This window comes from Myotis yumanensis, unplaced genomic scaffold (assembly GCF_028538775.1).
Source record: "Myotis yumanensis isolate MYYU_CA2020_CCGP unplaced genomic scaffold, mMyoYum1.0.hap1 SCAF_20, whole genome shotgun sequence".
Classification (NCBI taxonomy): domain Eukaryota; kingdom Metazoa; phylum Chordata; class Mammalia; order Chiroptera; family Vespertilionidae; genus Myotis; species Myotis yumanensis.
The window spans coordinates 12,587,454-12,601,554 of record NW_027223771.1 but is presented as its reverse complement, the minus strand read 5'-3'; the positions used below and the strand labels follow the sequence as shown (position 1 = coordinate 12,601,554).

The 14,101-nt window shown below is 43.8% G+C and overlaps 1 pseudogene; it reads left to right on the top strand.

The window, feature by feature from the left end:
- Positions 1-2,375: 2,375 nt before the first annotated feature.
- LOC138998565 (zinc finger protein 420 pseudogene) overlaps positions 2,376-14,101 on the top strand; it is a 46,141-nt pseudogene continuing 34,415 nt past the window's right edge.

Here is a 14,101-nt window from a genome sequence, read left to right as displayed (position 1 = left end):
GATAAGGTAAGTGGCAAGAGTGAGCACTGAGGACTGAGCCCTGAGATAATACAGGCATCTGGAGGGCACCTGGCCTCTGGGCTGGGCAAGGGCACTGAGCATCCTGGGCCCATAGAGCCTGGGGGTGATTGCCAGGCTCTCAACAGACGATTTTCTTTCCAAGAATTCCTGCAGATGCAGAATGAATTAGGTGTACTGATTCGTGAAGATTATTTCAGGGCTTCACACTCTTGTGGCTTCTGCGAGAGTAGTGTCCTGGGACTGTCAGCTGCGCTTATAGCCCATGGACCTGGGTATAACAGACACTAAGCCCAGACTCCTAAGGCCACAACTAGGACTTCGTGAAGTGAACCTTCTTCCTGGAAACCAGTGTAATGAGTTGGAGGTCTTCCAGGGCAGTGGTCGCCAATGATTTGTCTGTGGACCACTGGTGGTCTATGAGGTCGGGAAGGTTGCTGACGGCTGGTTTAAGGAAACTTTTGGTGCAGTGGTCCCCAACTGTTGGTCCATGGACCAGTAGTGCTCCGTGAGGTCCAAAAGGTTGGCGGCCGCTTCTCCAGGGCATAGGTTCCAGCATGTGAAAAGGCTTTTTGTGCGGAGTGAGCTGATTCAGGAACCAGTAGGTATCTTTTTGAAATATATACAACCCAGGCATGTGACCTCACCAGTGCATGGGTCTCTACTCAACCAACTGACACACATGAGCCAGGGCTGTAGATTACTTTAATACAGTGAATCATGGTCAGGTTGGTAATGGTAGTAGTAGCTCAGAAGGGACAGTGTGAGCCTGAGAACTGGCTTTCCTGCTGGGGCCACTGTTTGTGGGAGGTGGGTGTCACAACACAGCAGAGGGAGAGAAGTTGTCATGTAGAGTTTGGGGATAGGTCATCATTTTGCAGTGGTCAAGGCCTTTAAAAGATGAGTGGACCTGAGATTACCTGGAGGCTAAAGAATTATTCAAACATGATGAGTTAGAGCTGATACATATTAACTTCTTTAAACACTCACCAGGATTAATTGTGACCTTTAGTGTGGCCTGGCTGTGGGAAGTTGCAGTCAGTATTGTGGATTAGCTTAGAGCAGCGGTTCTCAACCTGTGGGTCGTGACCCCTTTGGCGGTCAAACCACCCTTTCACAGGGGTCGTCTAACTCCATCCTGCATATCAGATATTTACATTACGATTCATAACAGTAGCAACATTACAGTTATGAAGTAGCAACAAAAATAATTTTATGGCTGGGTCACAACCTGAGGAACTATATTTAAAGGGTCAGAAGGTTGAGAACCATTGGCTTAGAAGCTTGAGTGGTCATCTGTGAAACTCACTGAGCATGATGCAGAGGGCCATCGGGGCTGGGACTTGAGTGGAGGTTCAGTGAGACATGTTGGCAAGCATTCTCTGGTCAACAAATGCTGAGTAATAACTCAGAGGCCAAGGAGAGGACTATGGGGGCAGGGGTGAGGGAATGCAGGTGTGAGCCAGGTGTGGAAAAGAGTGATGTGCACTTGAAAAGGGAATGTGAATTGATGGCCAGAGGACCCTGGTACTGACATAAGAGTGAATGAGGGGAGAGTCCATGTCTGGTGGTGTGTGGATGATCCAATAAGGTGAATTTTTGGGTAATTGCCTGTAAAGTGGGATGTTTTGGAGCCCCACTCGAGGTACAGAGCTTAGGTGCCATTTCACTAACCACCTGCCTTTTGTTGTTGGGGATGACACCCTGGTTAATACAACCCAGTCTTCAAAATCTCCACTGGCATGGGTAAGGGGTCAGAGATTATGATGATGGTGAACTATAATTTGGGGAGAACGGTGATTAGGAAACAATGTGTCTTCGCCACAGCAAATTTGCATCACCTTTGCAGTTGTGCTTCTGGGAGTGAAGCTGTGTGAGAAAAGTGTTGTTTCAAAGAACTCTGTGCAACAGGTAGTGCAAAGTTATGGTCTCAGCACCTTGTGATTGGGGTCAAGAGGGTGTAGTGTGATGCCATGTATTTGGTGTCTTTGAGAAACAATCTGAGGGTATTGTCTGACAAGACCAGTATCAAATCACTCACACTATCTTTATGGCCAGCATCTCTCTTTAACCTGTGGTTTCGACACCCAATCTGTTGATAAAAGTCAGTGAGGCATATACAGGAGGTCCAGAGCTCAGGTATCTTTTATCTGCTCAAATGCCTTTATTATAGTGGGAAGACAAAATGTCAGTAGGAATATAAGAAGACAATGGCTTTCATGGGATGAAGGCCTGGTATTTTCTCCGAGGTGTAGAGTGGACAGAGCAGATGGATGTGGAAGGTGGGCAGTATGACAGACTTAGAATCTTAGGAGTGAATCTGATCTTGGGCTGTACTTTCCCCATTACGACAGGATATGAACTTTGAGGACGTGGCCATTGCCTTCTCTCAGGAGGAGTGGGAGCTCCTTGATGAGGTTCAGAGACTTCTGTACTGCGATGTGCTGCTGGAAGTGTTTGCACTTGTGTCATCTGTAGGTAAGACCTTCACTCTCCCAGTGTCCTGAGGTGATGACCTCTGTTCCTTTATTCCTCAGACATAGCTTTCTCTCTCCCACAGCGACAAAATGACCTCTGCTAATTTTCCCCACTGTCTTGTCAAATGTGCTGTGGCTGCCAGGGATGAGCTGGGTGGAGAGTCCTGAGTAAAGGACTCCACAAACATCCCTAACACCTGTTACATCAAAAAGCATAGGAAACAGAAAGTCAGGAATCTTCTAGTGAGTTTAATCGGTCCCAGCTTGCACTTACACTTCATGGGAGGCTGACAGTGTCCATACGCATGGCTTCAACTTCTGCCCGCTTTCTCTACGTAAAGGTCCGTTATGCCATGTTATGGTCTTTACTTACATGAACCAGGGCCTCTTCTTGTGAGACATTCAGTCAGTTGTTTGTTATATTCTCTTCCCTGAATATGATAGCAAGCTGTGTTGCTCTGGCCCAGTGCTGACTGCTCACCTCTTCATCACCTGTTCCTCTGCACTGGTGCCTCTGCAGTATTCTGCAACATTGACTTGCACATGTGTAATGAGGTGCAAATACGTGCTAATTAGTCCTCGAAACCAGCTACTCCTTTATTGAATTTTACTTGGAGTAAGAACTGACCAATCTCTTTACAGCTCATCTCCACCCCCAGCAGACAAGCCATGCTGAATGCTGTTAGTTGAAGTATTAGCTGGAGATCCATATTCTCACCCATGTGGTGCTTGCCATGTTTGTGTCTTATTTCTGCTGAGGCCTCCCTATTTGTGATCTTCATTAGCCCAGGAAGTTACAAGAGCCTCTTATTAACCCTTCCTGCACATCTCTTATTTTCTGACAATTGCATGGATCCAAAGTGTGATGTGTAACACACTTTTGTAATGGGACTTCCCCTGTCACCACAATCAACATTCATTTCCTCACCATTTCTCACTTTTCAGGTTGTTGGCATAAAATCAATGGTGATGAGGCCTGTTCTGATCAGAGTGTATCCATAAAAGGAGAGTCGCAGGTCAGAGCTTCTGAGACAGCTCCACGCACCCAGAAGATCCCTCTGTGTAAATGGTGTTTCTCTGTGTTAAAAGGTATTTTGGACCTGACTGGGTCACATGCAGCAGACTTTGTGATGAAAGCCTTTTCTAGTGACGCATGTGTTGGAGACTCCTGTTCCTGTGCAAACCCTCACCAGCAGCAGAGGAATGAATGTGGTCAGGGGCCCTGGAAACAAGCTATGGAGAAGGCCTCCTTTGTGAGTAGGTCCAACTTCTTATCGTTGGTGCCTTCCACCAGCAGGGAGGTTGGGGAAGACTTGCAGTACAACTCAGAGCTTCTCCGGCACCAGGCCACTCTCAACACTGAGGACCTACACTGTGACAGTGAGGTTTCACATCAATTTCTTGATGGAAATAGTCTTCACCAGTGGGGTGAATGTGAAAACGCTGCCAAACACAACCTGAATGTTGGTCAACATCAGGGTGTGTGTTCTGCAGAACTGGTTTATGAGTGTAACAAATGTAGGAAAGTGTTTAGACAACACTTAAACGTCATTCAAAATAAGAAAGTTCACACTGGAGAAAAGGAGTATGAGTGTAGTGAATGTGGGAAGTTCTTCAGAGAAAGACCTGCACTCATTAAACCCCTGAGAGTTCACACTGGAGAGAAGCCATATGAGTATAGACATTATGACCAATCCTTCAGTAATAAGTCTGCCCTCAAACTACACAACATAGTTCACACAGGAGAAAAGCCATATAAATGCAGAGAATGTGGGATATCTTTTCGTCAATGGACTCACCTCAATCTACATCTTAGAGTTCACACTGGAGAGAAGATGTATGAGTGCACTGAATGTGGGAAATCTTTTAGCCTAAAATCTAGTCTTATTAAACATCTGGGAGTTCATACTGGAGAGAAGCCATATGAGTGTACTGAATGTGGGAAGTCTTTTAGCCGAAAATCTCACCTTCTTAGGCACCTGAGAGTTCACAGTGGCAACAAGCCATATGAGTGCTGTGGTTGTGGGAAGTCCTTCAATGATAAGTCTACCCTTAAACAACACGAGAGAGTTCACACTGGAGAAAAACCATATGAGTGTAGACAATGTGGGGTGTCCTTTCGTCAAAGGGGTCACCTCACTGTACACCTGAGAGTTCACACTGAAGAGAAGCCATATGGATGTACTGAATGTGGGAAGTCTTTTAAGCATAAATCCAACCTTACAAGGCACCTGAGAGTTCACAGTGGTGGCAAGCCATATGAGTGCTGTGAGTGTGGAAAGTCCTTCAGTGATAAGTCCATCCTCAAACAACACCAGAGTGTTCACACTGGAGAAAAGCGGTATGAGTGTAGTGAATGTGGGAAGATCTTCAGAGAAAGACCTGCACTCATTAAACACCTGAGAGTTCACACTGGAGAGAAACCATATGCGTATAGACAGTATGAGAAATCCTTCAGTAATAAGTCTGCCCTCAAACTACACAACAGAGTTCACACAGGAGAAAAGCGATATAAATACAGAGAATGTGGGAAATCTTTTCATCAATGGACTCACCTCAGTCTACATCTTAGAATTCATACTGGAGAGAAGCCATATGAGTGTACTGAATGTGGGAAGTCTTTTAGCCAAAAATCTGACCTTATTAGACATCTGCGAGTTCACAGTGGCGACAAGCCATATGAGTGCTATGGTTGTGGGAAGTCCTTCAATGATAAGTCTACCCTTAAACAACATGAGAGAGTTCACACTGGAGAAAAGCCATATGAGTGTAGACAATGTGGGGTGTCCTTTCGTCAAAGGGGTCACCTCACTGTACACCTGAGAGTTCACACAGGAGAGAAGCCATATGGATGTAATAAATGTGGGAAGTCTTTTAGCCATAAATCCAACCTTACAAGGTACCTGAGAGTTCACACTGGAGAAAAGCGGTATGAGTGTAGAGAATGTGGGATGTCCTTTCCTTGAAGGGCTCAGCTCACTAGACACCACAGAGTTCACACTGGAGAGAAGTGTTAAATGTGCAGGGAATTTTTTTTCTCACTTAGTACAACAACACTGAAGGAGACTCTTTGTGACCTATTTTTCTGAATTTAAACACCTTTTAATGGATCATGCACTCTGATGTATTCCTCATCAGTTTCAGGTACAAGTGAGGTTTCAAGGAGCTGCACTATACTTGCTAACATGCCCAGAACTGATCAGTGTCACAGTGAGCATTTGTGGCTGAAGAGATTTCACCTCTACCACCTGGCTCAACTGAAGAGTGTGCATCAGTCACAACCTCTGTGTGCTCAGGGGAAATGTATTCTGTGTTCTCACTTGTGCTTGAGAACATTATGATTACTTCAAGCTCTTGACAGGATCTTCCTTCCTTTCTGACTAGGGAATGCTTCTGACCCAGGGTTTGTCCAGAGCACCCATCCTCAGCTAAGGAGTGCTGCCACTTTCAGGGACATTGTGGGTCTCACGTTATGCTTTTATGAATTGTCTTACTTTCTAATCCACCAACCTGCAAATTGCTTACTGTCCTCTGTTCTGGTTTTTGATCTTTAGTAAACATGTTTTTCTTTCGTAACTTTATTTTTTTAATTTCACTGTCTGGATGATTTGATACAAAAGTTGTGATCTATCATCATGGCGAGATGAACAGATATGGTGGGCTCCCAAACTTTCTGTGCTTTGGAAAGCTATAAAAATGTCAGAAAAATCACTCTTTGTCCAATAATGGCTTATTTTATACCACTGACCAAGGCAAAGAAATAAAGTTTGCATAACTTTGTGGTTCTAATTTGCAGCCTGGTGCCTCTAATGTTGGTGAGGTCATTGTTCCTCCAGAGGAAGAGTCCTTTTTTTGCTTCTGTCATTGTTCTCACTTTATCCTCTGATGAGTTGATTTATGTCCTAATTCACCACCCTACAAACTGCTTGCTGTCCTCTGTTCTGGCTTATGATCTTTTAGTAAAGGTGTTTTTTTTTTGCTTTTGTACCTTTAATTTTGTGGGTTATAGTCACTGCCTCGGATGATTTGAAAGGATAGTTGTGATCTGTCAGCATGGAGAGGGGAACAATATGGTGGGGTCCCAAACTCTATGCGCTTTGGAAGGCACATGATAATGGCAAAAATCCCTCTTTGGCCAATATTGCTTTATTTTCTATTGCTGACCAAGTACTTTAAGGAAAATCTGCATGACTTTTTGGTTCTAATTTTGTAGCCTGGTGCCGGTATTATTGGTGAGGTCAGTGATCACCCAGAAAAAGAGTCTTCTATTGTGCTTCTGTGAACAATATGGATTATATTCTCTGTTCATAGTATGTCTTGTGTACTGCAAAGGAGCCCTGAGCCATGTTTTGTCAAATATCACAGGCTGGTTTCATTTGTTGTAACACTGTGAAGTGCAACTAATATTGGGATAAGCACTGTTTTCATAGTGAGTGGAAAAGACATCAGTATATAGGATGAAAATTGCCTCTTTTGAACATTATTCACAAATGACCCAGTCCTGTAGCTTCTTTGTTCTTTTTGTAGCTGAAGTGATTGGTTGCGAAAAGAATCTCATGTTTTTGGGGATTCCCTGGGTCCCTCTATGGTGTTCACCTCAAGGCTATCACAACAGGCAAAAACTCAAAGATAAAGGAAGGATAATCATATAATTAGTCCCAGGTTGTGTGTTTTGTGACAATTCAGCATTCCTGATCATTCTGATGACAATAGCCTTCCCTTCTGGACAGTATTTTCTGCCACAGAGGCAACAATGATTCTCTCAAGAAATGAGGAGAGAGATGGTCGTGTCTATATAGAGTTGCCATCTTAATTTTCTAACAACAAAGGGATAGCTATGTTTTTATTTGGAACCACAATTAAGGCTTTACTTACTAGGTGTACTGGGTAATAATGGTGGATTTTGTAATCAAAGAAAACATGATAATTTCAAGAGAAATATCAAAAATGCTTTATTCAAAGTAATGTTCATCACTAGCTGCACATTTCCTCCATCTTTCAGGTAATTTGTGGATACTGTCCCAATAGAACTTTTTTTGTTTTGAGGCAAACCATTTAGAGACCCAATTTTCCATTTCTTCATCCGTGTTGAAGTGCCGCTCAGAAAGTGCGTGTGCCAGCGAGCGCAACAAGTGCTCCTCTGAAGGAGCAAGGTCTGGTGTATATGGTGGTTGGATTAATACTTTCCAGGCAAGATCCTTTAATGTGTCTTTAACTGGTTTTAAAATGTGTGATGATTCATTATCATAAAGCAAAATTACATTGCCATGTTTTCTGGCACAGTCTTATCATTTTGTAATCAAAGCATGGTTCATATTGATTATTTGTTGTTAGCAATCAGTATTAACGGTTTCACCTGGTTTTAAAAGCTTATCATATACCCCATCTTCCTGTTCCCGCCAATTCTTTCCAAAGTGATTTAGCCTTGCAGTCGATGTTGATGGTTGACTTAGATCAACCCATGATTTTGTGCATTTGGGATGCTCAAAATGAATCCACTTTTCATCGCCAGTCACAATTCGATGCAAAAAAATACTTTCTTTTGTGCTGTTGAAGCAACATTTTACTGATGACTTTTCGGGTTTCCATTTGTCTTTCTTTCAGTTAATGTGGCACCCATTTTCCTTCCCTTAAAATCTTTCCCATTGGTTGTAAACAATCAGAAATTGTTTGCTAAGCAACGTTTAATCTTTCTGCAAGTTGTTTGTGTTTGACACGCATCTTCATCCAATAATGCTTGCCATTTTTGGTCTTCAAACTTTTTCGGTTGACCTGGACATTCTTTGACTTCCACATCGAAATCATCACTTTTAAAGCGTTTACACCAGCATTCACAGTTATCTTGAGATGGAGCATATTCACCATAAGCTTCCTGAAGTATACAATAACTTTTTCTTCAAAATAAAGTAATGAATTAAAACTTTCCGCAAATGCTCTTTTTTTTTACACAAAATTCGACATTTTTAAGTGTAAAAATATCTATGATGTTATCACCTTCAACAGATTTGACATGAAATTTTGAAGTTTGTTGTCAGTACAACAAAATGGCATGCATATATATCAACATATGTGCAACTCCATCTATTGAAAAAAAAATTGCATTATGAACTGGTACACCTAATATGTATATGTATAATGGCCATGCAACCAAAAGCACTTTTCTAATGTGTACTATTTAGTGAGGCTGAACATATGGATAAAGCTCAGAAACTGTCAAATGTAAAATATGCTTCTCTGTTACCCATACCGATGGTGGGGCAAAAGTATGCTTACAGTTGTGAGTATGCAAACCCCAAAATTTATTTTCTCATTTTAACTAACTAACCAACTAACTAACTAACTATATAAATATATATCTCCTATATAATAATAGCCAAACATGGTAATTAGCCATACCTCCACTACCCTTTCCATTGGCTAATCAGGGCGATATGCAAATTAACTCCCAACCAAGATGGCGGCCAACAGCCAGGCAGCTTGAAGTGAACAGGAGGCTTGCTTGCTTCAGTGACGGAGGAAGCCAACGTTCCCCTCCTGCCGCTGCTGACCTCTGAGCTTGCTCTCTAAGAAACAATGTTACAAATATAGAAGCTAAACAAAACCCCAGTAACCTGCTTTCAGCCAGCCGGGCCTCAGAGCTGGAGTAGAAACAGTGTTTCAATTATAGAACCCAAACAAACCAGATGCCTGCTTTCAGCCAGCAGGGCTTCAGCCAGCAGGACTGCAACAGTGTTACAATTATAGAACCCAAACAAACCCAGTACCTGCTTTCAGCAGCGGAGGCCTCAGAGCTGGAGCCAAGCCTCAGAGCTAAAGCTGGCCCAGAATTTAAAAAAAAGAAAAAAAGGAGAGGTTGGGAGCTTCAGTCACCTGCCACCCTGAAAACGGCCCTCAGCCAAACTGGCCAGGCACCCCAGTGGGGACCCCCACCTTGAAGGGGGTGTGACCAGATGCAAACAGCCATCATCCCCTCACCCAGGCTGGCCAGGCACCCAAGCGGGATTCCCACGCTGATCCAGGACACCCTTCAGGGCAAACCAGCTGGCCCACACCCGTGCACCAGGCCTCTATCCTATATAGTAAAAGGGTAATATGCCGCCCAGCATCAGGATCAGCGGAGCTGCGAGGCCTCCTGGCCCCTGGAGCAGCGTGACAGGGGGCAACGCCCAAACCCCCTGATCGCCCTGCGGCTCTGTGTGTGACAGGGTGCGGGGCCACAACCTCCCTATCCCCTCTGCTCTGTTCGTGACAGGGGAAGGCGCCCAACCCCCTCATCAGCCCTGCTCTGTGCCTGATAGGGGGGAGCTCCCCAACCCCCTGATTGCCCTGTGGCTCTGTGTGTGACAAGGTGTGGTGCCCCAACCCCCTGATCAGCCCTGCTCTGTGTGTGACAGGGTATGGCGCCCCAACACCCCCCCCCCCCCACCACTGGCCCTGCTCTGTGTGTGATGGGGTAGAGCCATAACCTCCCCATCAGCCCTGTCCTGAGTATGACAGTGGCAGCGCCCCAACCCCCTGATTGGCCCTGCTCTGTGGGTAATAGAGGGCGGTGCCCCAACCCTCTGATCCACCCTGCTCTGTGTGTGACAGAGGGCGGTGCCCCAATTCCCCTATTGGCCCTACTCTGAGTGTGACTAGGGGTGGCCTCGCAACCTCCCAATCCACCCTGCTCTGTGCATGACGGGGTAGTGCCCCAACTCCCCAGTCGGCCCTGCTCTGAGCCCGACCAGGGGCTGCACCTAGGGATTGGGCCTGCCCTCTGCCACCTAGGAGCAGGCCTAAGCCAGCAGGTCATTATCTCCAGAGGTGTCCCAGACTGTGAGGGCACAGGCCGGGCTGAGGGAACCCCCCTCCCCCCTGAGTGCACAAATTTTTGTGCACCGGGCCTCTAGTTTGTGTATATGTGTGTGTGTGTGTGTGTGTGTATATATATATATATATATATATATATATATATATATATATATATACAAAGTATCCCTTTGGGAGTTTGATCGACTGCGAGGGCACAGGCTGGGCTGAGGGAACCCCCCTCCCCCTTGAGTGCACAAATTTTTGTGCACCGGGCCTCTAGTTTGTGTATATGTGTGTGTGTGTGTGTGTGTATATATATATATATATATATATATATATATATATATATATATGCAAAGTATCCCTTTGGGAGTTTGATCGATCCCTGTGACATGCACTGGCCATCAGAGGGTGGTGCAGAACGAAGGGAGACCCTGGCCAATAGTTGGCAACTGAGGAAGGAAGGCCCAGATTGGCCCTGATCACAGGCCAGGCCTAGGGACCCTTCTCGTGCATGAATTTCATCAACCAGGCCTTTAGTTTTATATATTTTAAAATGTATTTTTATTGATTTTTAGAGAGAAGGGCAGAGGGAGAGAAACATCAATCTCCTGCCTCCTGCACACCCACTACTGCAGATCCAGGCAGGCATGTGCCCTGAACTGGAATCAAACCAATGACCTTTCAGTGAGCGTGATCATGCCCAATAATATACGACACAGTAGCCATAAGAGTTTATACTTTAATTGATTATTAACTGTTGTATTATTTTCAATAATAACAATTCTAAACATAATTTTGCACACCCTGTATTTACCTCTTGCCCTTTTATACTCTTCTGGATTCTCTAGCCTTCCATACAGCCATTGATTTACTTCCTCTTATAATACATTAGTTCATATTTTTCATAATTTTATAGGCACTATAAGTTGTATAATTTTTAACAAACTATGACTTCTTGCTACACAGGTATTTTTAGATTCAGCAGTAATGTTTATGTAAATAGTTATTTTTTTGTTGCTAATAATGTTGTATTCTATGGAAAACCACTTTACCAATTGATCTGTCAATTGTTTCAGTTATTTCCAAATTTGGGGTTTTATAAATAAAACTGCTGGGAATATTGCATTCAGTTCTTCCTACAGGTGTATGTTTTATTTATGTAACTGTTGCAGTGTCAGTGAATGTGTAATATTTTAAGATATGCAGATCTGTGATCTAAAATGGTCATTCCCCCAGGGAGGGTTGGGGGACTGGAGGGAGGGGAGTAAGAGATCAACCGAAGGACTTGTATGCATCCATATAACCATAACTAATGGACATAAGACACTGGGGGGTAAGGGAGGGCAGGGGCTTGTTAAGGGCGGGAGGGAAAAAAGGACACTTATGTAATACCCTTTGTAATACTTTTAGCGAAAAATAAAAATTAAAAAAAAAAAAGCAAAAAAATAAAATAAAATAAAATAAAATGGTCATTCCCTTTGCCTTCCCAGACACCCAGAGTAATGAAATTTCCAGGTTTTACATTACCTGCCAGCACATGTGATGGTTTTTTTTTTTCAATAGTAGGCCAGGCAATGACTATAATGTTAACTTTTTTTTGTTCTAATAAAATTTCCCTAAGAATTTTTGATGGTGAGCTATTCTTCTTGCATAATTTACACTGTCTTTATCTCCTTTGTTAAAATGTCTGCTCAGGATCCTTTGCCTACTTTTTAAGTTAATTTATTATTCTTACCAATAGGAGGAGAGTGCAGCATCTAAGACATGTGTTTGAGTTTCAGTCCTTCCTCAAGTACTCAAATGACTTCTTTGCCTTATGGAAACATTGGATTTCAAATCTAGAACGAAAATTGTTTTTCTCAACTTTTATCCTACGGACAATTAATAGCCACTCATACCATACACTTATAAGTTTAATCTGCATTATTAACATTCTCCACCAGTGTTCTTTAAGTCTAAACATATAATAACACATTAAGTGAAGTCTAGGTGTGTAGTATTTCTCAATTTCCCTGGTGTAAATACTCTCATCATCACCAGGTTCAAACTGCCAAAAAATGATGACATGGAACATGGACATGATAAGATATTTCAGTAGTGGGGACTCAAGAATCGAAGATGGCGGCATAGGTAAACACCGGAGACTGCTGCCGCAAACAACCACTTCAAAAATACAACTAAAAGTCGGAGCGGACATCAACCAGAACCACGGGAAGGCTGGCTGAGGAGAGTCTCTTCAACTAGAAGCAAAAACAACAGCATTCCGACGCTCAGCGGAAGCGCAGTGTGGAAAATTTAAAGGTACGGCGGTGCGGTGGTGAGGGTGCGCGCGCAAAGCGAGCTGGTGGCTGAGGACGCGGTTGTCGTTTTCAATCAGGAGCGAGTCTCAGACTCTGGGCTACAGATCCGGGTGAGTCTCTAGGGACCCAGACTCAAATGGGAGAAGCGGGACTGTCTGGCTACGGCCCCTCCGAGGTTTGCAGCAGTTGCTGGGACAGAGAGGCAGAGCCCCTGGGGACGGACTGAGAGCGGCCATAGCTGCTCCCTCCCCCCCGCCCTGTTGAGCCCGCCCCGCCCAAACCCTGCGCAGAGCCATTTGCCGATCGCCTCAGGCAAGGGCTGGGCTAGCGCCTCCCCTGAGGACTGAAGTTTTCCCACAGCTGATTTCCACTGCCAGTCTGCCTGGTGGTCAAATCCCTCTAGTGTTAACTACAACAATTAAGGCTTGGCTAGAACAAGACTGCGCACAGAGACCACAAGGGGGTGCACCAAGAAAGCATAAAAGATGCGGAGACAAAAAAACATGACAGAAATGGAGGATATGGAGCTAAGAATCGCAATTTTGAGGGCTTGCCATAAATTTGTGCAGAGCCTCACGAAAACTAATGAGACCCTCGATGCTACGATAAAGAAATTAGAAAGTAAGCATACACGGACTGAAATAAAGAATATTATACCCAATAGTAGACCAGAGGAGCACAAGAATCAAACCAAAGATTCGACAAAAAACACCCAATTGGAAAAGCAAAATGAAAAAAGAATCCGAAAGTGTGAAGATAGTGTAAGGAGCCTCTGGGACAGCTTTAAGCGGACTAATATCAGAGTCATTGGAGTGCCAGAAGATGAGAGACAGCAAGATATTGAAAACCTATTTCAAGAAATAATGACAGAAAACTTCCCCCACCTGGAGAAAGAAATGGACTTACAGGTCCTAGAAGCGCAGAGAACCCCAAACAAAAGGAATCCAAAGAGGACCACACCAAGACACATCATCATTAAAATGCCAAGAGCAAAAGACAAAGAGAAAATCTTAAAAGCAGCAAGAGAAAGATGCTCAATTACCTACAAGGGAATACCCATGCGACTGTCAGCTGATTTCTCAACAGAAACTTTGCAGGCCAGAAGGGAATGGGAAGAAATATTCAAAGTGCTGAATACCAAGAACCTACAACCAAGATTACTTTATCCAGCAAAGCTATCATTCAGAATTGAAGGTCAGATAAAGAGCTTCACAGATAAGGAAAAGCTAAAGGAGTTCATCACCGCCAAACCAGTATTATATGAAATGCTGAAAGGTATCCTTTAAGAAGAGGAAGAAGAAGAAAAAGGTAAAGATACAAATTATGAACAACAAATATGCATCTATCAACAAATGAATCTAAGAACAAGTGAATAAATAACCTGATGTACAGAATGAACTGGTGACTATAATGAATCAGGGACATAGAAAGGGAATGGACTGACTATTCTTGGGGGAAAAGGGGTGTGGGAGATGCGGGAAGTGACTGGACAAAAATCATGCACCTATG